This window comes from Panthera tigris, chromosome D1 (assembly GCF_018350195.1).
Source record: "Panthera tigris isolate Pti1 chromosome D1, P.tigris_Pti1_mat1.1, whole genome shotgun sequence".
Lineage (NCBI taxonomy): Eukaryota > Metazoa > Chordata > Mammalia > Carnivora > Felidae > Panthera > Panthera tigris.
The window spans coordinates 4,243,259-4,265,811 of NC_056669.1; the positions used below are offsets into that span (position 1 = coordinate 4,243,259).

Genomic DNA, 22,553 nt, shown 5'->3' on the forward strand with positions numbered 1-22,553 from the left:
TGGTGGATGACCTCCTTCCCACTGTCTTCACGTGGTCTTCCTTCTGTGTGTGTAGGTGCCTACTCTCTTCTTATAGGACACCAGTTATTGGATTAGGGTCCACTCCCCCCTCCCCCAATGAGCTCATTCAACCTCCACTTTACCTTTCAAGATCTGGTATCCAAGTACAGTCCTATGGGTAGTTAGGACTTCAATGTATGGACTTTGGGGGCAATCCATTCCATAACAGCTTTCTGTCTGTAGTACCTAGTCACTACTCACATGGGTTTTTTTTCTGTATGCCCTTGCCTCCATTATTTGCCCACACAGTGCTAATCCCAGTTTGCCCTTAGTCCAAGTTATAACTGTTTATTTATTTGTATAGGCTTGCATCTTCCCTCTACCTCTATACTCCAAGTTCCTGGCTGGCACTGGAATTACATCCTTAGGATGCACATCATAACTTCCAGGTGAGGTAAGTATGCTTACTCTCGTTTCGAAAATCTACAATCTGTATGATTACTCTCACTTCGAAAATCTACAATCTGAGGCTCAAAAGAGAGAAGGTCATGTTTCTGAGATCACAGTACTAGTAAGTGCTATTCTTTTGATAACTTTGTTCTCATGGGCTCCAAAGCTCCCTTTCTTTCATCTACCACACTGTCTCCAAGATGAATGGGGAAAAGCCATACTTCAGTCTGATATATTATAAGCAATTGTAACTGTAAAGCTGGTGTCACTTTTCAGGAAATAGGATTACATTGAGAATCTGAGTAATTATATCCACAGGTGGAATTTGAATTTCATATCCTTTTTTTTTCTACTGCTGCAATTTCTGTTATCCTTAATGATTATCTAAATGTATTCTTCCCTTGGCAAAATTTAGCCACTAAGAATACTAAGAGAGTTTGTTTCCTTTGTAAGAGATCAGAATTATACAGTGAATTCATAAATGTCAAGGCAAGAGCCGTTATTTTATCCTAAAATATAGAGGAAAAGGTCATTGCCTTTGTTGTAAGACTTTACCATGTGTTCTTGATAACATGCCTGAGCTCTCTTGGTGAAAAACCGTTGTAGACTTTGAAAGTCAGTTATTTATAGTTAGGAGAGTATCGTTCTCTCTTTGGGTGCAGCTGATTGTTTATTTTTTTTCCCAATATATGAAGTTTATTGTCAAATTGGTTTCCATACAACACCCAGTGCTCATCCCAAAAGGTGCCCTCCTCAATACCCATCACCCACCCTCCCCTCCCTCCCACCCCCCATCAACTCTCAGTTTGTTCTCAGTTTTTAAGAGTCTCTTAGGCTTTGGCTCTCTTCCACTCTAACCTCTTTTTTTTTTTGTTTAAAATAGAACTTAGGATTTTTCTCCATAGATTCATATTTTAGACTGAGCTTTGCTTTAAAAAGTATGTTATGTTTGTATTCATGCAAGTTGTGCAATCATTAAATTCACAGGAAAGCAGCTGTTAATAGCTGTCATTTGGACATGTAGATGGAAATGGTCATGGTATGACTCCTCACCCCTGTTGAGCTCCGGTTTCCTTTGGCATTTCCAAACCACTGCCCTGAGCTTGTGGATGTTGATCAAGTGGCCAGGTAATGGTTGTTTTAAATTGGCATCAGGGGTGTAGAGATGGCTCTTAAGTTGTGTATGAGGAAGCTCTTGGTTCTCTGCTTCTATGTTTGTGTAGCTCCTAAAAATAGAAGGCTAAAGCATCTTATCTCAATAAACTTTTTTCAAAGTAAATGCACCTTGTGAATGAGCTAAAGGCTTAGATAATAATCAATACTTTTGGAGTCTGATATTAATTTGTGAATTTAAAATAGGTCTAGGGGCATCTGGGTGGCTCAGTTGGTTAAGTGTGTGACTTCAGCTCAGGTCATGATCTCACTGATGGTGACTTCGAGCCCCACGTCGGGCTCTGTGCTGACAGCTGGGAGCTTGGAGCCTGCTTCAGATTCTGTGTTTCTGTCTCTCTGCCCCTCCCCTGCTCATGCTCTGTATGTCTGTCTTTCTCTCAAATATAAAATAAATCATAAAAAAATTAAAAGTCTGGAATAAATCTGTAGACAGTAACATACTTATAATGACTGGTGATTAAAACAAAGAAATAGCCTGAATCTCCAAGGATAAATTCCTGTTGTTTCCCTAGGAACCCATCATATATCAGGTTGATCATTAAGCTGAATGAAAGCATTAATCTTTTAGTAACTTGGAAGAGATAAGCATACTATCTTAGCTAGAAGGTTTAGAATATATCATTTTTATAGATCGATTTTCTTTAGTGATCAAATAATTAGTTTGAGGTCTCTTTTATTTGGGTATTCAGGATTAAGACAAGTTATCTGAGGCAACTGAATTAAGACCATTTTAGAGCTGAGCTGGACTAAAAAAGCCAGATCCTGGAGTCATGATAAAGATAGTTTGAACATTCCATTTCATCAATAAAAAAAGGTACAGCTCTGGGGCACCTGGGTGGCTCAGTCAGTTAAGCGTCTGACTTTGGCTCAGGTCATGATCTTGCAGTCTGTGAGTTCGAGCGTCGTGTCGGGCTCTGTGTTGACAGTTCAGAGCCTGGAGCCTGTTTCAGATTCTGTGTCTCCCTCTCTCTCTGCTCCTCCCCCACTCATGCTCTGTCTCTCTCTCTCTTCAAAAATAAATAAAAACATTAAAAAAATTAAAAAAAAGTACAGCTCCTGGATGACAATCATCATGTTGGAGGAAAGTTTCTGGGGTTCCCTCTGCAAATGGTACATGATTTTGAGTCAAGGGTACAGCCTCACTGACTTTACTTTCACTGAAATGATAGTTCAGATATCAACAATGTTGTCTGTTGGAATTTTCTTTTGCAAAACTGATGCCTTTCACTTTTCGGCAGGATTAATTTACGAAAGAGAAAAAAAATGTTTCCCTCTCTCTGAACCATAATCACATTTGTGTTTAGAGTTATTAAAAATAGTATTTCTGGGGCGCCTGGGTGGCTCAGTCGGTTAAGTGGCTGACTTCAGCTCAGGTCATGATCTCGCGGTCCGTGAGTTCGAGCCCCGCATCGGGCTCTGTGCTGACCGCTCAGAGCCTCGAGCCTGTTACAGATTCTGTGTCTCCCTCTCTCTGACCCTCCCCCATTCATGCTCTGTCTGTCTCTGTCTCAAAAATAAATAAACGTTAAAAAAAATAAAAAAATAGTATTTCTAAAAGCGGTTAATAAATGAGAAGTCAACATAAATTTGCTTGTGAAATTATCAAATAGAAAACTGTTCCCAAAGCAGTTTTTTACATTTTATAGGAAAACTAATCTTTTATGTCCTTAGTGTCCTTAGTTATATCCTATTCACTTTTGTTTCATGCTATGTGTGTGCGTGAGAGAGAGTGTAAGTGAAATGTGCAGTATTTGGTCATTCAAAAAGCTTCGCTAATTTAGGCAAAGTCAGCCAGAAACACATGCAATACATTATGTCCAACGTAATCATGCAGATTTTCCATCATGAGAAATAGTTGGTTTATCTCAGATGAATTTTTGTTTTGTTTTGTTTTGTTTTGTTTTTAACAAGCCAAGTCATAGGAGAATATCTTCTTTCTGCTAACCTTGAGGCAGGGCAAGAGCAGATTTGGGTCAGAGTACACGGTCCGTATTGATGAGAAACTAGGAAAACTAAGAAAGCCACTTACTTAGAAAGCTTAGTGGGGACTCATGAGTGACTCGGATTTTTCCACAGTATTCCATTAGGAAACCTTTTAATTACTGGGTTAGTTGTTGTTTAATTTTTACTTAATTTAGTTTTTTAATTTACATCCAAGTTAGTTAGCATATAGTACAACAATGAATTCAGGGGTAGATTCCTTAATGCCCCTTACTCATTTAGCACATCACGCCTCCCACAATCCCTCCAGTAACCCTTTGTTTGTTCTCCACTTTTAAGAGTTTCTTATGGTTTTGTCCCCCTCCCTGTTTTTATATTATTTTTGCTTCCCTTCCCTTATGTTCATCTGTTTGGTGTCTTGAAGTCCTCATATAAGTGAAGTTCTATGACATTTGTCTTTCTCTGACTAATTTTCCTTAGCATAATACCCTCTAGTTCCATCCACATACTTGCAAATGACAAGATTTAATTCTTTTTGATTGCCAAGTAATACTTCATTGTGTGTATATGTGTGTGTGTGTATACGTGTATATATGTGTACACATATACATATATATACATGTGTACACACCACATCTTCTTTATCCATTGAAGCATTGGTGGACATTTGGATTTTTCCATACTTTAGCTATTGTTTAGCTATTTTCCATACTTTATAGCTATTGATATACACATTGGGGTGCGTGCGACCCTTTGAAACAGCATACCTATATCCCTTGGATAAATACCTAGTAGTGCATTCTCTGGGTCGTAGGTAGTCCTATTTTTAATTTTTTGAGGAACCTTCATACTGTTTTCCAGAGTGGCTGCACCAACTTGCATTCCCACTAACAATGCAAAAGAGATCCTCTTTCTCCGCATCCTCGCCAACATCTGTTGTTGCCTGAATTGTTAATGTTAGCCATTCTGACAGGTGTGAGGTGGTATCTCATTGTGGTTTTGATTTGTATTGCCCTGATGATGAGTGATGTGGAGCATTTTTTCATGTGTCAGTTGGCCATCTGGATGTCTTCTTTGGGGAAGTTTCTGTTCATGTCTTTTGCCCATTTCTTCACTGGATTATTTGTTTTTTGGGTGTTGAGTTTGATAAGTTCTTTAGAGATTTGGGATACAAACCCTTTATCTGATATGTCATTTGCAAATATCTTCTTCCATTCTTTCAGTTGCCTTTTAGTTTTGTTGATTGTTTCCTTCGCTGTGCAGAATCTTTTTATTTTGATGAGGTCCCAGTAGTTCATTTTTGCTTTTGTTTTCCTTGCCTCCAGAGATGGGGTATTTAGATGGTGGACCATGAAGCCTTTGAGTTCTGAAAGGTGCCTGTGTGTTAAGTCCGTCGATGCTCTGGAATGAGGGTCTGTGGTTCAGGTGAGGGCAGAGGCAATGATAGCCATTGGATTGCCAGTCCTCTTGTTCCTCCTTCCATGACCAGTCCTTGCTGAACATCCCCATCTCCCTTACCACATCCCATTCTGTGCCCCTGTTATTCTCTCTGAGCCTCTTAAGGGACAGATGCCTTCCCTCCAAGCTTCTCCTTTCTTCCTTCTTGTTTATACACTGCTCCAAGATTAACCTTCTGGAAACTCAGCTTTATAGGACTCCCCACGTTAGTGGCCCTGGAGCACAAGTATAACTATTAAAAAAAACCTTTATATAATGATAAAGTCCTACTTTCCATCTTCCCTCATCCAAATCCTGCAATTCACAATCGTCGAAGCAGCAGGGGAGGCAAGAAAGAATGTCTTTTCCCTTTATTTCCAGTGCAATCCATTTTTTCCCATTTATACATAAAAACCTATATTGCTATATATTAGGACATTTTAGCCAGTAGAATGTTACTGAGGTCGTATATAATATACATTCATTTTGTTGGAGATGCGTACATATATTTCTATGCATCACAGTTCGTGTAACTTCTCCACAAAGAAAGAAAACATAACCCACCATCCTTAATGCTATTTTAACAAAATGTTTTAAATTGTATTTCTTCCAGTTAATGGTGTAGAAAGAAAAATGGGGAAAGTACATGCATTTTCCTAGAATGAGCCATCAGATGTCTAAATAAATGGACTGAATGAGTTTGTTTGAATGTTCCCATTCACATAGGATTATACCTTCAAATAAAGCTGTGTACATTTATTTGAATATGTAATCAAGTAGCTGAACAGAAGTGGCACCTGCTTCCAAGTGTAACATCCCTGGTTTACACGTGTGGGTACCTCAATGTGTTGTTAAAAAGCAGAAAATAGTTCTTTCTATATGCATTTTATGCAAATTTTACAGCTCTTGCTATTGTTTATCAGCTTTGTTGTTTCTTTTTTTTTTTAATTTTTTTTTAATGTTTATTTTTATTTTTGGGACAGAGAGAGACAGAGCATGAATGGGGGAGGGTCAGAGAGAGGGAGACACAGAATCTGAAACAGGCTCGAGGCTCTGAGCTGTCAGCACAGAGCCCGACTCGGGGCTTGAGCTCATGGACCGTGAAATCATGACCTAAGGTGAAGTCGGCCCCTCAACCAACTGAGCCACCCAGGTGCCCCAGCTTTGTTGTCTCTTATGCACAAGGCACCTGTCCATATCAGCAGTAATGGTGCTACCTAGAGGAAGGCTGTATTTAAGTTTCTCAAGTTTCCCGGCCCTTTGAGAAAATTTGGGCTCACCCACTCCTTCCTTTTTCATTCAACAAGTATTTGATGGTTGCTGGGTTACAAAGGTATTTGAGTGAACCATCTAGGCATTTTACAGCGCCTGTTCCTACCGGTCTCAGTACTGTTCGTTGGGATGAACCTGTCGTGGTCCATGACTGAAAGCCTTTTGGGCCACTGATGTTTGTAGGCTCCCACGTGGTTCTTAAGGAGTGGAGGTGGAGGTGGACAAATGATCGTGCTGTCATGTGCATGATGTGGCACAAGAGTACAAATGAGGACCCATGTGTGTAAATATTTAAAAATTGATTACCCAAACTAAATGTTTTAAATGCTGTCTACCCTATTTCTATCTTCATGATGGCTGGAAGGCCAAGTTTGAGCCGAGAACGCTTGGCTTCCTCGGAGATCTGTGCTGGAATGTGGCAGCAATGGGGAGTTAGCCCATAGCCCCTGGCCAAGGCCTGTAGCTTGCTCCATTCTCTGCATGCCCTTGGTTATGTCATGCACCGCATGGAGGTTTGCATTCCCAGAGGCGGACACTGTGGCCCACGCATCCACGCTCTGTCCATGCTGCATAAATAGCTGTGCCAGACCTCCTGAGGAGAACTGAGCAGGCCCTGGAAGCAGACTGGAGACACTTGGGAGGGAAAATGTGTGGTCCCACATACCTGGCAAGGGGCCTAGGAGAGGGGATGTGTGAGTTTGGGCCTTGCTAATGGAACCACTAAGTAGTTCTCCTGATTGGAGGCACACTGCTGGACAGCTTGTGAGCGTGATACCTTTCCCTTACTTCTTAATCATGTGAGTATTCATGCCTTTCCTTTGGGTGACTCTCTGGTGCTTCTTGGCTTTTTTTTTTGCACCACCATACCATGTGGAAGCATGAGAAAGAGGAGGCCACGCAGACAAAGATGACTCTAACCTTCCTTCCTCCTTGTACCCAACTTCATCTCCATTATGGTGGCACAGACCTCACGGGAGTGAACCATGCTAGGAGGGCAGCGGTAGTGTTGGCCTGAGTGCTGTCTGTGGGTTTTACATTAGAACAGAGCTCTTTTGGGATTCAGGAATTTTTATGACTTCTGCCTAATCTGTTGCATTAATTCTGAACAAAGTGTGGGGAGGGGAGAGAGACAGCAGTAGATGGAAAGATGCTGCTGTAGAAGTACAACTACTGAGGGGTTTTGGGGATTAAAAAAGAGGTATTTTCATGTGTATGTTGTTATATTGTTTAAAAATAATATGAGTTATTAAGAAAGAAAAATAGTTGACCAAGACATTGTATTGAATAACTGAATGCTAGTAAGAAATGCATATACCACGTGATTCAAAGCTATGTAAATGCATCTGCATAAAAACTTGTATGAGTACATCTTGCATTAGCAAGATGATGATGATGATGATGATGTTGATTATGGTAGTGGTGATGATGATGATGATGGTGATGTTGATGATGGTGGTGGTGGTAATGATGATGATCATTAGCATTTATTGGATGCTGTTTGTGCCAAGCACTTTATAAGGGTATATATTAACTCATTTAATCTTTACAAAACCCTCAAGGCAGATACAATTAGTGACCCCATTTTGCCAATGAAAAATAAGGCATAGAGCTGTCCAGCAATTTGGACAAGTAATACAGGTTGTATTTTGGATGTGACTTCAGAGACTGTATGTCTAACCACTGCACATAGAGACTGAAGTGTCATTGTCACTGAATTAGTGTCCTTTTTTATTTTATTTTGGTCTATTTTTATTTTTGCCTGTTACAGAAATAAAAGAATGGTAACCTACTTAATAAACATACTTAGCAATTTTCTAGCATACCCATAATAGCACATTTTTTTTCTCCAACAAGTTTGGGGACACCATGGTGACTCATCCGTTCCTCTCCCACCTCTGTGACTCCTTGTGATGCTAGTTTTGTCTCCTCTGGGTCTCTGTTTAGTCCTTGACCCTTACTAGATCTTGGGCTGCATCAGTGATTGAGACCCCTGTGCTCTTCCTAGTGGTTATAGTATATGATCAGACTAATTACTGAACAAAACAGTTTGATTAAAGACGGTGTCTATTTACAAATCAAAACCACACTCAGATATCACCTCACGCCAGTCAGAGTGGCCAAAATGAACAAATCAGGAGACTATAGATGCTGGAGAGGATGTGGAGAAACGGGAACCCTCTTGCACTGTTGGTGGGAATGCAAATTGGTGCAGCCGCTCTGGAAAGCAGTGTGGAGGTTCCTCAGAAAATTAAAAACAGACCTACCCTATGACCCAGCAGTAGCACTGCTAGGAATTTACCCAAGGGATACAGGAGTACTGGTGCATAGGGGCACTTGTATCCCAATGTTTATAGCAGCATTCTCAACAATAGCCAAATTATGGAAAGAGCCTAAATGTCCATCAACTGATGAATGGATAAAGAAATTGTGGTTTATATACACAATGGAATACTACGTGGCAATGAGAAAGAATGAAATATGGCCTTTTGTAGCAACGTGGATGGAACTGGAGAGTGTGATGCTAAGTGAAATAAGCCATACAGAGAAAGACAGATACCATATGGTTTCACTCTTATGTGGATCCTGAGAAACTTAACAGAAACCCATGGGGAAGGGGAAGGAAAAAAAAAAAAAGAGGTTAGAGTGGAAGAGAGCCAAAGCATAAGAGACTGTTAAAAACTGAGAACAAACTGAGGGTTGATGGGGGGTGGGAGGGAGGGCAGGGTGGGTGATGGGTATTGAGGAGGGCACCTTTTGGGATGAGCACTGGGTGTTGTATGGAAACCAATTTGACAATAAATTTCATATATTGGAAAAAAAAAAAAAAAGACAGTGTCTATTTGAGGGAAAATTAGAATCCGGGACTGAAATCCTGACACAATGGGAAGAAAATGGATTGTCTCATGCAAAAGTATGGCCTTGCTTATTTGGTGCACTATGTGAAGAAACTGCCTGACAAAGACAGTTTTGATGTTTGTTCTTCACTGAAGCAGATGACAACAATTCTGAAGGTCTAGTCCTTCCTGTAATTCTCTTTAATCTTCTTGAAATAGAGGTTTTGCTGTGTCATTCTGGAGCTCAGAGTACTTCAATAGGTCACTCTTGTTTCTGGAATTAATTTTAGGCATTTGCAACTCTCAGCAAAATATTCCTCAAACTCCTTTGTCATGGGAGTTTTCCTACTTCCTTTTGTTGCTTTTATATGTCAACCAATGAAACTTGTTTCTTCTTATTCATTATGGTCCCATTATTTCTTCCCCTTGGAGTACCTCTCTTAGTTCCATACTTAATTACCTTTATATGTCCAAATCTTACTTCACTTTCAAGGTCCAGCTCAAGTCATATCCTCATGAAATGTTCCTAAATCCCAGATAGAAATAAATTCTCCCTTCTCTGAATTCTCAGGACATGCACTTATTTCTTTTATTACAAAAGACATTCTCAACCTTGCTAATCATCAGGTCACTCCATATTGACCTCTTGATACAGGACATATATTTAAATCATCTTCCTATTTGTTGTGGCACTCAGCATAGCACCTTGTGGTGCTGAAGTATGTACCACATTGGAGAGAACAGATGTTGCCAGATCACATCTGAAACAGATTTAAGTCCTCTTAATATCTCCTTAATAATAAACGCATCACAGTGGAGGCTTTAGCAACTTCTAGAAACTGTAGAACCAAGGCATTCATTCCTGCAGCTGGGAATGTTAACTCTCAGTGCTGGCTCATAGCTGAGCCCCTTCTGAGAAATGACTTCACCCAAGGTATGGACCTTACCTGGAGACACCTGGCGTGCAATGATTGGTTGAGGTGGTGTTCAAAGGCTCTGTCCCCTCACCTCAATTTGGAGACTTCTCTGAAGGGCTATCCCTGCTTTGAAGCACCCCATGGGACTCAATGAGGTCTCTTGCAACTGATTTACAGTTCAGCTTCTCTCTGTCCAGTACTCATGGATGTGGTTCCTGAGAGAATTCTTCAGTAAATTTCTTTTATGCAAATGTCCAATTTCCAGCTCTAAGTCTGTTTCCTGGAGAACCAAATCTAAAAAACATGTTTCTTCACTGGATTATTTTCTACAGCTCTTGGACTTTGGAATCATGTAGGTTTGGCTTTGGAGTATGTTTGAATCCTGGCTTTATCACTTAAAGATACATGAACTTGGAATGTTACATTCTTGTATTGGTTAGGATCAGCTTTACCTACGTATGATGAAAACACAAAAGCAGTTCTGGCTAAATGATATTTAAAAAATCTTTCTCATACAGGAGAAGATCAGGGGTGTGGAATAGAATCCTCATGATGTGCATAAGAACCATTTCTGTGATTCTCCACTCTGTGTTGTGATCCTTGTCTTCATGATCCAAAAATGGCTGCTGGAGTTCCGGCCATTACATGAATTAACAGAATGGAGGAAGCAGAGAATGACACACCCCCTCCCATTTAAGGAGACTTTCTAGAAGTTTTATACGACACCTTGGTGTATATCATCAGCTCAAACGTATCTCATGGCCATCCCTAAAACTGAAAATGTATCTGAAAAATGTAATCTTTTAGCCATATGCATGGTAAAAGTTTTGTTTTCTATAGAATGCTTTGTTACAAGGATTATAAATAAATATATATTGTCTAGATAGATAACGGTCAATAAATGCTTCAAAATCCCTTCTTTTATACCATAGATATTTTTTGTATTATAAGAAACTTGATATTTTAATAAGGTAGCCTTATAGATAAGTCAGGAGTAGGAGAAGCTAAGTATGAATGAGTACTATTTGTTAAAACCTAACGGAGGTTGAGTGACCTTGAGATCACTGAGCCTTCCCTTCCTATGATGTTGTTGTAATGGGATAGTGATATGATTAACAGAAAGATGCTAATACATATTGGTAAAGAAAGCAAGTTCCTTTAATACAGGAAAAGGATATAACTAAGAATGTGCAGATAGATACTACTTAGAGTAGGAGAGACAGAAGCAGTTAGAACCAGGGTACCAACTGTCCCTGGTCTTCAGGCCTCACCAAAGTGTTGCCATCATTTGGGACAGGAATCCTGTGTGGTCCCTTGAGTGGCGCCCTCTACCTTTCTTTGAGCTTTTGGTTTGTCTGTGGACTCCTGCCATCTCTGGACTATGCTGTAGATTTCCAGCCATCTTCCTGCTTGCCAACAAGATGCGACCTCAGCATATTCTCAGAGTACCTACTCAGAGGGCTGTCAAAGGTAAGTTTTCCAGGACCAAATTTCTGGGTGTACCTGTCCCCAGCGTTTCCTCTCTCTAGCTCCCTAGACCAGCTGGGAGTTTTGGCAAGCTGAGCTGGGAAGATTAGATATGAGAGTGCCTGGCACTCGTCTATAGCCTTCTACTCTGATGTTCTGACCTTGGCTGCCATCTGCCCCCATTTAACATCAGGCAGAAAAATTGTAGCTTCTGTTCTTTTGCTCTAGACAGAAGTTTAATTGTTAGGCAGGGTTGACATACAGTTATTCTTCTGTAAATTGTGGTGAATTTTATGGCTGTTTATGAGCAGTATGTTCATCCCACGGTCACTGTTTCCGAAATCAGTGTACTACATCTCCGCATTCTTTTGATCAAAGCGAATTTGTGGCTCTTTATATCTGCAGAATCTGGACCTGTTTTACCACACTCAGGCTCATCTGTGTTAGTGTTGTCTCTGTTACCTTTTAAGTTATTTTTTGGATAAGGCTTATTTTCATCTTGGGGCTGTTTGTAATTCTTCCAAGATAAAATATAGATGCAGTGATGAAAGATCATCATGAGCACTGACCTCTACTCAGGACAAAAAGCTTCATTATGGGGTAGCTTTAGGTCTTTATGGAAAACAACACAACTGGCTTGGCTTTTGTACAAGAATCAGTGGGGAGTATGGAAAAATCATTTGGCTTTGTCACTGGGCAGCCCTGGTCCGAGTCTTTTCTTCGCCACCTTTTAGCTTTATGATCATCGGCAAATAAATTAATCTCTCTACATGTACTTCTTAGTATTCATAGTATTTCTGTAAGCATTTAATGAGATTTATAAAGCCCAATTGCATAGTGTCTGATATAGTAACCAATACTGAAGATGAAGTTTTATAATAGTGTTACTCATTACTTATAAAAGAGGATTTTCTTCTAATTTAGCTTGCTCTTCTTAAAAATAAGATTTTAAAGACATGTTAAATCTGATCAAATTTTTTTTGGCATCGGCTGAAATAATTATGCTTTTTGTCCTTTAGTTTACTGACATGAGGAATTACTCTAATATTTTTGAGGTAAATCATTCTTAGGTTCCTTGCATAAACCCTCTGCAGCTTAATGCTATTATTTTTTGAGGGGACTTGTAGAATTATTTAATGAACGCGTTACTAGCTAACATATTATTTAAGGATCTTTTCTACTACATGTATAAATGAAATGGACTTACAATGTTCCTTCCCCGAGGTTATGACAGTGGAATCAAGAATACACTAACCTCATGAATCACTAAAGTCTACTCCTGAAACCAATATTACACTATATGTTAACTAATTAGAATTTAAATAAATAAAAATTTGAGAAAAAGATTACACTAACCTCATAAAAAGAATTGGGCATCTGTTTTTCCATTTTTTTCTGAAATAGTTAATGTAAAATAGTAAAGCATTATTCCTTGAAAATTTGGTAGAATTGTCCTGCAAAGCCAAGATAGCCTGGATTTGGGGGGAGAAACATCTTTAATACCATTTTAATTTCTTTAAGACTTACTGCTCTATAAAACTTCTCTTTGTTTTCCCTAGGTTCATTTATTATTTATTTTGAGAGAGAGAGAGAGTGGGAGAGCATGTGGGAAGGGCAGAGAGAGAGAGGAGACAGAGAGAATCCCAAGCAGGTTCAGTACTGTGAGCACAGAGCCTGATGCGGGGCTCGAACTCATGAACTGTGTGATCATGACCTTGAGCTGAAATCAAGAGTCGGATGCTCAACTGAGCCCCCCAGGTGCCTTAAACATTCTTTCTTGCACCAGTGTTTGTGTTTTGTACATTTCTAGAACTTTTTCATTTTGTCTTTTTTCAAATTCATTAGTGTAAACTGCTTACAATAGATTTTTATCATTTTTAAATAACTGATATCTTTTTACTTTCATTTTTTAATTAAATTTGATTTAACCATATCCTTCCCCCCTTTCCTCTTGCTTAATCTTACTATAGGTATTTCTTGCTTATTAGGTTCATCTTTCAAAGAACTAGCATTTAGTTTTGCTCATCTTCTGCTCTTAACTTTATTATTTCCTCCCCCCTTGTTTCTTTTTTTGGTGGGGGGGCATTTGTGATTGGTTGTTCTAAGTCCAAATTTTTGAGATGAATACTAGTCGTTAGAAAAACTTTTATTTTGCAACTTTCATGCATATGTTTTTGTATATTATTATTTTATACTTGTATGTTTAATATTATTTTATATAGCAATATATATTATTTTATATGCAATTTTATATTATTTTATATAATAAAATAGATGAAATATATCATATAATATAAAATATGGAATAGTTTATAAAATAGTATGTATTTATGTATGTGTGCATGTGTGTATATATTTATGTATGTGTGTGTGTGTGTATTTATTTATTTAAGTAGAGAGGATACAACAGTGATGTTGCATATGCCTGCACACAGCTTTCGCAGGTACAGTCTGGACCATCTCACCTCCCCTCTACCTTGCCCACTTGCCTCCCCCTCCAGATCATTATGCAGCAAATCCATACATCATAGAATTTAACCTATAAATATCTACACTGTAATCTCCAAATATACGGATTCTTTTTTGAAATACAACCACAATGCCATTATCCTACCTAAAAATGTCAAAAACTGAGTGATATCTTTTTTTATTGTATTATTTCATTTCACTTCAGAAAAGTCACTTCACTTGAAATCCACCTGATTAACATATTTATAAGTAACATCTCCTTGTGGTTTTGATTTGTATATCCCTGATCGTTAGTGATATTGAGCATCTTATCCTCTATCTGTTGGTATAGCAGAAGATTCATCCTTAACCATTTATTTAGGTTTTTTAGAAATGTCTATTCAAAAGTGCTTTGCCTATTTTAAATGGGTTTTTTTTTTCTATTGACTTGTAGGAGTTCCCTATATATTTTAGAAGTTAACCCTTTGTCAGATATAGAGTTTGAAAATATTTTCTCCCATCCCATGGGTTGCCTTTTCCTTATGTTGATTGTTGCCTTGGCTGTGCGGAAGCTTTTTAGTTCGATGTAGTCTTGTTCATCTTTCTTTTGTTGCCTATGCTTCTGTTGTTATATCCATGAAATCATTGCCAAGACTAATGTCATGAGATTATTTTTCCAATTTTTTTTCAAGATTTACAGTTTCAACTGTTACATCAAAGTCTTTAATCAGTTTTGATTTGATTTTGTGTATGATGTAGGATAAGAATGCAGTTTTATTTTTTCACATGTGTATATCCAGTTTTCCCAGTACCCTTTCTTGAAGACACTGCTCTTTCTTCAGTGTGTATTTTTCGCACCCCTGTTTGAAGATCAGTTGACTAAATCTGGATGGGTTTAGTTCTGGGTTCTCTAGTGTGTTCAGTTGGTCTTTATGTCTGTCTTTATAACAGTACCATATTGTTTTAAGTACTGTAGCTTTGTAATATATTGTGAAATCAGGAAATGTGATGTCTCCAGCTTTGTTCTTTCTCAAGATTGTTTTGGTTGTTTGAAGCCCTTTGTGGTTCCATATGAATTTTAGGATTGCTTTTCCTATTTCAGAAAAAAAAATTGAAATTTTAATAGGCATTGCATCAGATCTAGAATCTCTTTGGATAGTTTGGGCATTTTAATAATATTAAGTCTTCTAGTGTATGAACACTGCCTATCTCCATTTATTTGTGTCTTTAATTTATTTTATCAATGTCTTGTAATTTTTCAGTGTACAAGTCTTTGGCCTCTTTAGTTACTTTATTTCTGAGTATTTTGTTCTTTTGATAAATTATCCATGAGATTGTTTTCTTAATTTCTTTTTTGGATGGTTCATTATTAGAGTATAAAAACTGGTGGTGGGGAGCCTGGGTGGCTCAGTTGGTTGAGCATCTGACTTCAGCTCAGGTCGTGATCTCACAGTCTGTGGGTTTGAGCCAGTGTCGGGTCCTGTGCTGACAGTTCAGAGCCTGGAGCCTGCTTTAGATTCCGTGTCTCCTCTCGCTCTGCCCCCTCCCCCGCCCATGCTCTGTCTCTCAAAACTGAAAGAAATGTTAAAAAAATAACAAAAAACATAACTGGTTGTTTTCGTGTAGATTTGTATCTTGCAATTTTATTGAATTTGTTTATTCTAACAGTGTTTTGGTGAAATCTTTAGAGTTTTCTACATGTAAGATCGTGTCATTTGTAAACAAAGGTAGTTTTACTTTTTCCTTTCCTATTTATTTGATTTCATTTCATTTTCTTGCCCAATTTCTGTGGCTAGGACTTCCAATACTATGATAAACAGGAATGGTGAGAGTGGACATCCTTGTTTTGTTCCTGATCCATGGGGAAAAGCTTTCCATTTTTTAACATTGAGTGTTATGTTTGCTGTAGGTTTTCCTATATACCCTTCCTTATGTTGATGTAATTTCCTTTTATTCCCAGTTTATTGAGAGTGTTTATTTCGAGAAGATGTTGAATTTTGTCAAATAATTTTTCTATTGAGATGATCATGTGATTTTCATCTGTCATTCTATTAAATGGCATATCCCATAGAATGGTTTTCATATTCCTTGCGTTCCTAAGAATAAATCCCTACTTGGTCGTGATGTATTATGTTTTTAATGGGCTCTTGAATTTGGTTTGCTTTTTGTTGAGGATTTTTGCATGTGTGCTCATCAAGGATATTGACCTGGAGTTTTCTTTTCTTTTTTTTTTTTTAATTTTTTTTTAACATTTATTTATTTTTGAGACAGAGAGAGACAGAGCATGAACGGGGGAGGGTCAGAGAGAGAGGGAGACACAGAATCTGAAACAGGCTCCAGGCTCTGAGCAGTCAGCACAGAGCCCGATTTGGGGCTCGAACCCATGGACAGTGAGATCGTGACCTGAACCGAAGTCGGACACTTAACCGACTGAGACACCCAGGCGCCCCGAGTTTTCTTTTCATAAAGTCTTTTTATGCCTTTTTCTAATATGGTAATGCTGATATCATAAAATGAGTTTGGGAGTTTCTTTTGCTTTTTAATTTTTTGGAAGCATTTGGAAAAGTTGCTGTTAATTCTTCTTTACATGTTTGGATTTTTTGTTTCTTCATGATTCAGTTTGGGTAGCTTGTATGTGTCTAGGAATTTGTCTATTTCTTCTAGGTTATCAAATTTGTTGACATAAAATTATTCACAGTAATCTCTTATGATCCCTTTTATTTCTGTGGCATCAAAACTGAATGATATATTAAATTTCTGCACGTGGGTAGGGAATTTTTTTGGTACAGTTTATTTTTCTCAATCAGTATTGAAAAAATGTACCCTACACCACAGTTTGTGAGGTGTTGTTTAAGTTACTCTTGGTCTATATATTTCCCTTCAATTTGTTTCTTGCTATATACTTGTTGAAGAAATTGAGTAGTCCGTATGGTTTAAGTTGCCTTGTAAGTTGATTTGTTTCATTTTTGCTTTCAAATTGTGGGCATTCATCTTTAAATTTAATTTTGCTTTTAATTATGAAAATTAATAGTTGCAAAGAGTCAATTCTACAAAACAAGATATATTAAGGTAATTTAAACTTCCATCCCTGTCCTTTCTACCTTACTAGATTCCCCTTCTTACACTTAAGCATTTAAAAAATGTTCTTGTTATGGGGTGCCTGGGTGGCTCAGTTGGTTAAGCATCTGACTTTGGCTCCATTCCTGATCTCACAGTTCATGGGCCCCAACCCCATGTCTGGCTCTGTGCTGACAGCCCAGAGCGTGGAGCGTGCTTCAGATTGTGTGTCACCCTCTCTCTCTGCCCCTCCCCTGCTCTCACTCTGTCTCTCTGTCTCTCAAAAATAAACATTAAAAAAAAAATGTTCTTGTTTTATCCTTCCATTTACATTTGTATTTATAAGCACTCTCTAGCTTTTGGTGATTACATCCCTGTGGTGTTATTTAATATGACCCTCTGCGCTTCAGTTCCTGTAAATTGGTAGATTATTTAGGGTGTGCATTCTCAACATGGGTGATATCACCCTTAAAAAGGTGAAAATTGGCTCCTTGTGAGGTAAGACATATCTTACTTTTTAGTTATCCCCCCCATTTTAATAGATTGCTTTCATAATCACTAACATCAGTATCAGAACGTGCATCGTTTTAGCTGTTACCCCTACCTTTTTAGATATTATAAATAAGAAAATTTAAGTAAAAACCAAAAAAAAAAGATCCATAATCACTAACAACATATTGAATTTCCTATATGATTTCCTTTTTATTTGTCTTAGAAATATCCTATTTAGTTTTTTCAAATATATACATTTTAAGCTCTATTTTTCAATTTTATTGCATTATGGTCAGTGTATATAGTCTACATAATATTCATACTTTGGCTTTTATTGGTGATTTCTTTTTTTTTTTTTAACATACGGTCTGCTTTTGTAAATGTTCCATGAGCATCTTACTTTGTTAGGTATAGATTTCTTTTTCTTTTAAGTTTCACATTTTAATTCCAGTACAGTTAACATACAGCGTTATATTAGTTTCAGGTGTATATTATAGTGATTCAATAATTCTGTAAGTTACTCAGTGCTCATATGGTAGGTGTACTTTTTGTTAGGTATAGATTTCTTTCTCTGTGTGTGTCTGTATGTGCGTGTGTGTGTGTGTGTGTGTGTGTGTTAGCACCTGCATATTTATAACATTGTTCAAATCCTGATGTTTATTTTTTGTCTCGGTCATCTATCATTTTCAGAAATGGGTGTGCTAAGTCTCCAGTTACTGTTGTTCATTTACATATATATGTTTCTTCTGTCAGTTGCTGCTTGACATATTATCAAGCCCCATTCTTTGGTGTGGTGATGTTTGTAAGGGCCGTGTCATCTTGCTCTGTCGTTCTTTTACCAGCATGTAATATTCCTTTGTGCCCCGTTTATCTTCCTTATATCTTGTCAGATAACAATATTGCTTTCTTTTGTTTCATATTTGCCTAATAATTAAAAAATCTTTTCATATTCAACGTTTAAAAAATTTCAAAGTTGTTTTGAACATGATGTCTTACTGACTTTCTTTTTTTTCCTAACGTGAGTCCTTCTGTCTGTCAGCTGGTAAATTACATCCATTTATATTTACTGTTATTACTGATATAGTAGGCCTTATTTTTGCCACCTAACATCATATCTTACATTTGCTGCACTTTCTTATTTCCCTTTTATTCTCTCCTGTTTTCTTTGAAACACATTAAATTTCTTCTACAGAAATAAAAATACTTATTTCTATCTTTGTTGTTGCCATTAATACCGTACAAGCTATTCTTAATATAGCAACAAAAGGAATCCTTTCAAAACTTAAGTAAAATCTTGCTAGTTCTCTGCTCCAAAACCTTCAGTGTCTTTATAGTTCACTGGGGTAACTGTGGAGTACTACAGTAGTACTCGGTCAGGTGCTACCTGATCTGGTCCCTCATTACTTTTCTGACCTCACCTCTTGACACTGTGGTTTGCTTGCATCGGTCAAATGCATTAGGCATCTTCTAGCATCAAGGTCTTCATACTTGCTGTTATCTCTGCTTGGGATGTTTCTTCCTCATATGTCATATGACATGCTCGCTCACCTCTTCCAGGTGTTTGCTCAAATATCATCTTTTCAGTGAGTTTCCTGAATCAATTTGTTTAATATTGCAACTTTATCCATCTTTATACACTATCTTTTTTTTTCCTTGTTTTTTTTTTTTTTGTTTGTTTTCCATTGCATTTTTTACCCTTGGATCGTCTATCAATTTAATGCATCTCTTCTCCCACTAGGAAATAAATCTACTTGCAGGCAGGGACTTTGTTCTGTTTACAGTAGCCTCTCCAGTGCCTGGAACACTGAAAGTAATCAATCAATGTATATTCAGCAGATAAATCAGTGGATTCAGAGCCTTCACATCTTTTTGGTCTGCAGCTGGGGAGACTGAGGGATGGAGGAACTGACAAGTAGTACAAAATCTGGGTCAAGACACAGGTGCAGGAGTAAATGTAAGTTTGGATGTCAGTCATACCCTGTGAATCTAGAGTGGTCTGTCATATCCATGATCTTATACAAGAGAATGAGTTCCTTTTTTTTTTTTTTTTTTTGGACACAGCAGGTTTTGAAAACTCAGTTTTCTGAAAATATTTATATGGCCAATTATAATTGTTATAATTAAAATGTTAAAAAAATTTTAATGTTTATTTATTTTTGAGAGAGAGAGGGGAAAGAAACAGACCATGAGCAGCAGAAGGGCAGAGAGAGAGGGAGACACAGAATCTGAAGCAGGCTTCAGGCTTTGAGCTGTCAGCACAGAGTCCAATGCTGGCCTCGAACCCACAAACTGTGAGATCATGACCTGAGCCAAATGCGGATGCTTCACTGACTGAGCCACCCAGGTATACCATAAGAAGGTATTGTTGATAAGAAGAAAGGAACGTGATCAATGTGGAGAAAAGAAGATCAAATTAATTTGCAGGCCACTTACAGGATAGTTAATTAGGACATGAGTTAATTGGATCTATCTTAAATGGAAGGGGAAATCTTGTTAAGCCAAGTTATAAAAACGTCAGGTTAGGTTGTTGTATTTTTTTTTAAATATGGAATCATCGATTGGATTCCTCTGACCCTTTTAAAAAGTATCAAAGCTGGCATCTTGTGAAATGCCTCAAAAATAAGTCAGATAGGCACATGTCGTGGAAAGAATACAAGCTTTACGATTAGATCTGAGTCTCAGTCTTCACAACAACACTTACTGGTTATCATTGGACAATGAATTTGAATTCTCTGCGTGCCAATTTTCTCATCTGTGTAATTGAGTAACTATTACAATGGGTGATGGAAAGGTCAAAAGTGAATGTATTCAAAAGCACTTAGTATGGTAGTTGATGTGGAATATCTAATGGCAACAGTTCATATTTAGTGAGGGCTAATAAATGTATTTACTTGTTTATTTCTCTTACCCTAAGGATCCTGTTATCAGTCCATTACACAGCTAAGGAAACTGAGGCACAGTTAAGTATTTTACTCAAGGTCATAGAGCCAGTAAGTGGTAGTATTGGGATTTGAAACTAGTGTGGTCTGGACTGGAAGCCGATATCCTTAACTACTCTACAATACTTCCTCTTGCTAGGGAAAAATGTTAGCTTTTTCTCCTTTTCTCTTTCACCTGCAAACTATAAAATTCAGAAAGTAGATTAGGGACCATGTCTTGTCTTCTTTTATATTAATTTTAGTTTCTAACAGTGTTTGTCTATTAACTGACACATACCAATAAACTAGGGACAGAAGATGAGAAAGCAGGGCAAGAGAGACATCAGGTGAGGAGCTCTTCTTCAGGTCTTCATTGTCTTTCTTGTTGTGGACCCAGGGTCTAAGATCTAAATTTCCTTTCTAATAGTCCCTGTCTTTAAACATGTATAATTTGGCTTTATGAAATCTTGGCACATTTTTAAATAGTGAAGCAATAGCTTCCTTTTATTAATACGGAGCTGGATGAAGAGAGTTTAACTTTCTGCCTTCCAATAATACCATGTATTCATTTAGTAGAAATATGGATTGGCTAGTTTTCAATTAGTCGTCACTGATGGGGGAGCTGTTAACACAGTAGTTAATGTTGCATATTGTCCCTAGAGACTTTCTTTTTGGATTCTCAGACTTGTTGCAAATACGAGATCCATTGTTTTTATTTTACTATTTTAATTTCCAGAGCACATTTTCTAATTCCTTTCAGAAGCTTTCATTTTAAAGTGTTTTGAGCCAGTTTAATAAGAACCTAAACTGAACTGTACTTGTACTTGAGCTGTGGAGTTTGAACTAGATGGGGCAATGTGTCAATTTGAAATAAAATGGTAGGCTTTTCATAGAGCCCACAACATTTGGTGACCTTGGTCCTCTGGAGACATTAGATTTCCCCAACTGATACATTTGTGCTTGGCACTGGGGAAAAGAATGCATTTGGAAATGAATCTCTTCTGGTATTTTTTTCCCAGTTATTTCTATATAGCCTTGCAGGCTCAGATGTCATTTTATTGACATTACATAAGCTCCCCCCAAAGACAGAATAAACAATGAAAATTTTATTTACAGGGTTATTACTCTGATGACCGTGGTTTGGAAGACTTCAGTTAGGATAGAAATAGGTTCTAAAATACTGATTCTGGTAAATCATCACTAGCAGTAATTACGTGTTCTGGGCTTCCTGGTAGTTTGGTTTTATAATACAAGCCTTCCAGGTGAGAAGGCAAGAAGCAATGAGGGTTCAGGGCACGTGGGTGGTCCAGTTGGGTAGTGTCTGAGTTTGGCTCAGGTCATGATCTCAAGGTTCATGGGTTTGAGCCCCGCATCTGGCTCCATGCTGCGGGTGCAGAGCCTGCTTGGTATTCTCGATGTCTCTTCTCTCTCTGCCCTCCCCACCTGGTGCTTTCTCTCTCTCTCAAATAAATAAACTTTAAAAAGAAGAAATGAGGGCCCTCTCAGATTTATTCAGTTCGCTTAACTAATACTACTGTGATCGAAATAGACAAGAGACAGCGAAAACCAGAACAAAACAAAACCAAAGACATGGGCTCTTCTGAGCTAAGAACTGCTACTAATTTCTGCTCTTAAGCCCCCAGATAAAATGGCATTAACGTTGTTAATTACACACGTGGACATGTTTCCATTGTGTTTAGGAAAACAAAGCTTTTTTGCCCATAGGACAAATTATGAAATGGCTTCCTGATGGGAAGAAAAAACAAGTGAGTGTAGGGATTTCAGAGGATCACAAGACACTGGTAGATATAATGAGACTCAGGAAAGCCATCTTTGCCCCATTTGTTGAGGCATTGAGCAGAAGTGATAGGTGCAATGAAGACAGAAGCAGGTGTAAACAGAAGTATAATGATAGCTATTTACAAATCTTTCCGTTTATAAATTAGCTTGACATCAGACATGCAAGGTATTACTGACTGAATAAAGCCATAGTATCTCCTATGGGAATCAGATAAAATTACCTCAAATAAAAATTTTAAAAAATGAAAGGCATGTCAGTATATCAATTTTTAATCAAAATGCATAAACAGGAATAGGAATTAAATTACTACTCTTGGACCCCAAATTAATGGCAGTATGTAGCTACA

At 37.8% G+C, this 22,553-nt stretch overlaps 1 long non-coding RNA gene across 15 annotated transcripts in view; it reads left to right on the forward strand.

The window, feature by feature from the left end:
• Positions 1–368: 368 nt before the first annotated feature.
• Positions 369–22,553, forward strand: part of LOC122231182 — a 251,927-nt gene continuing 229,742 nt past the window's right edge. For 14 of the 15 annotated variants that reach the window (XR_006208358.1, XR_006208361.1, XR_006208356.1 and 11 more), the window contains exons 1-2: positions 369–454; positions 1,438–1,578. This is a non-coding gene — a long non-coding RNA (uncharacterized LOC122231182). The remainder of the gene's footprint in view (positions 455–1,437; positions 1,579–22,553) is intronic. The other variant, XR_006208364.1, reaches the window with a different exon arrangement.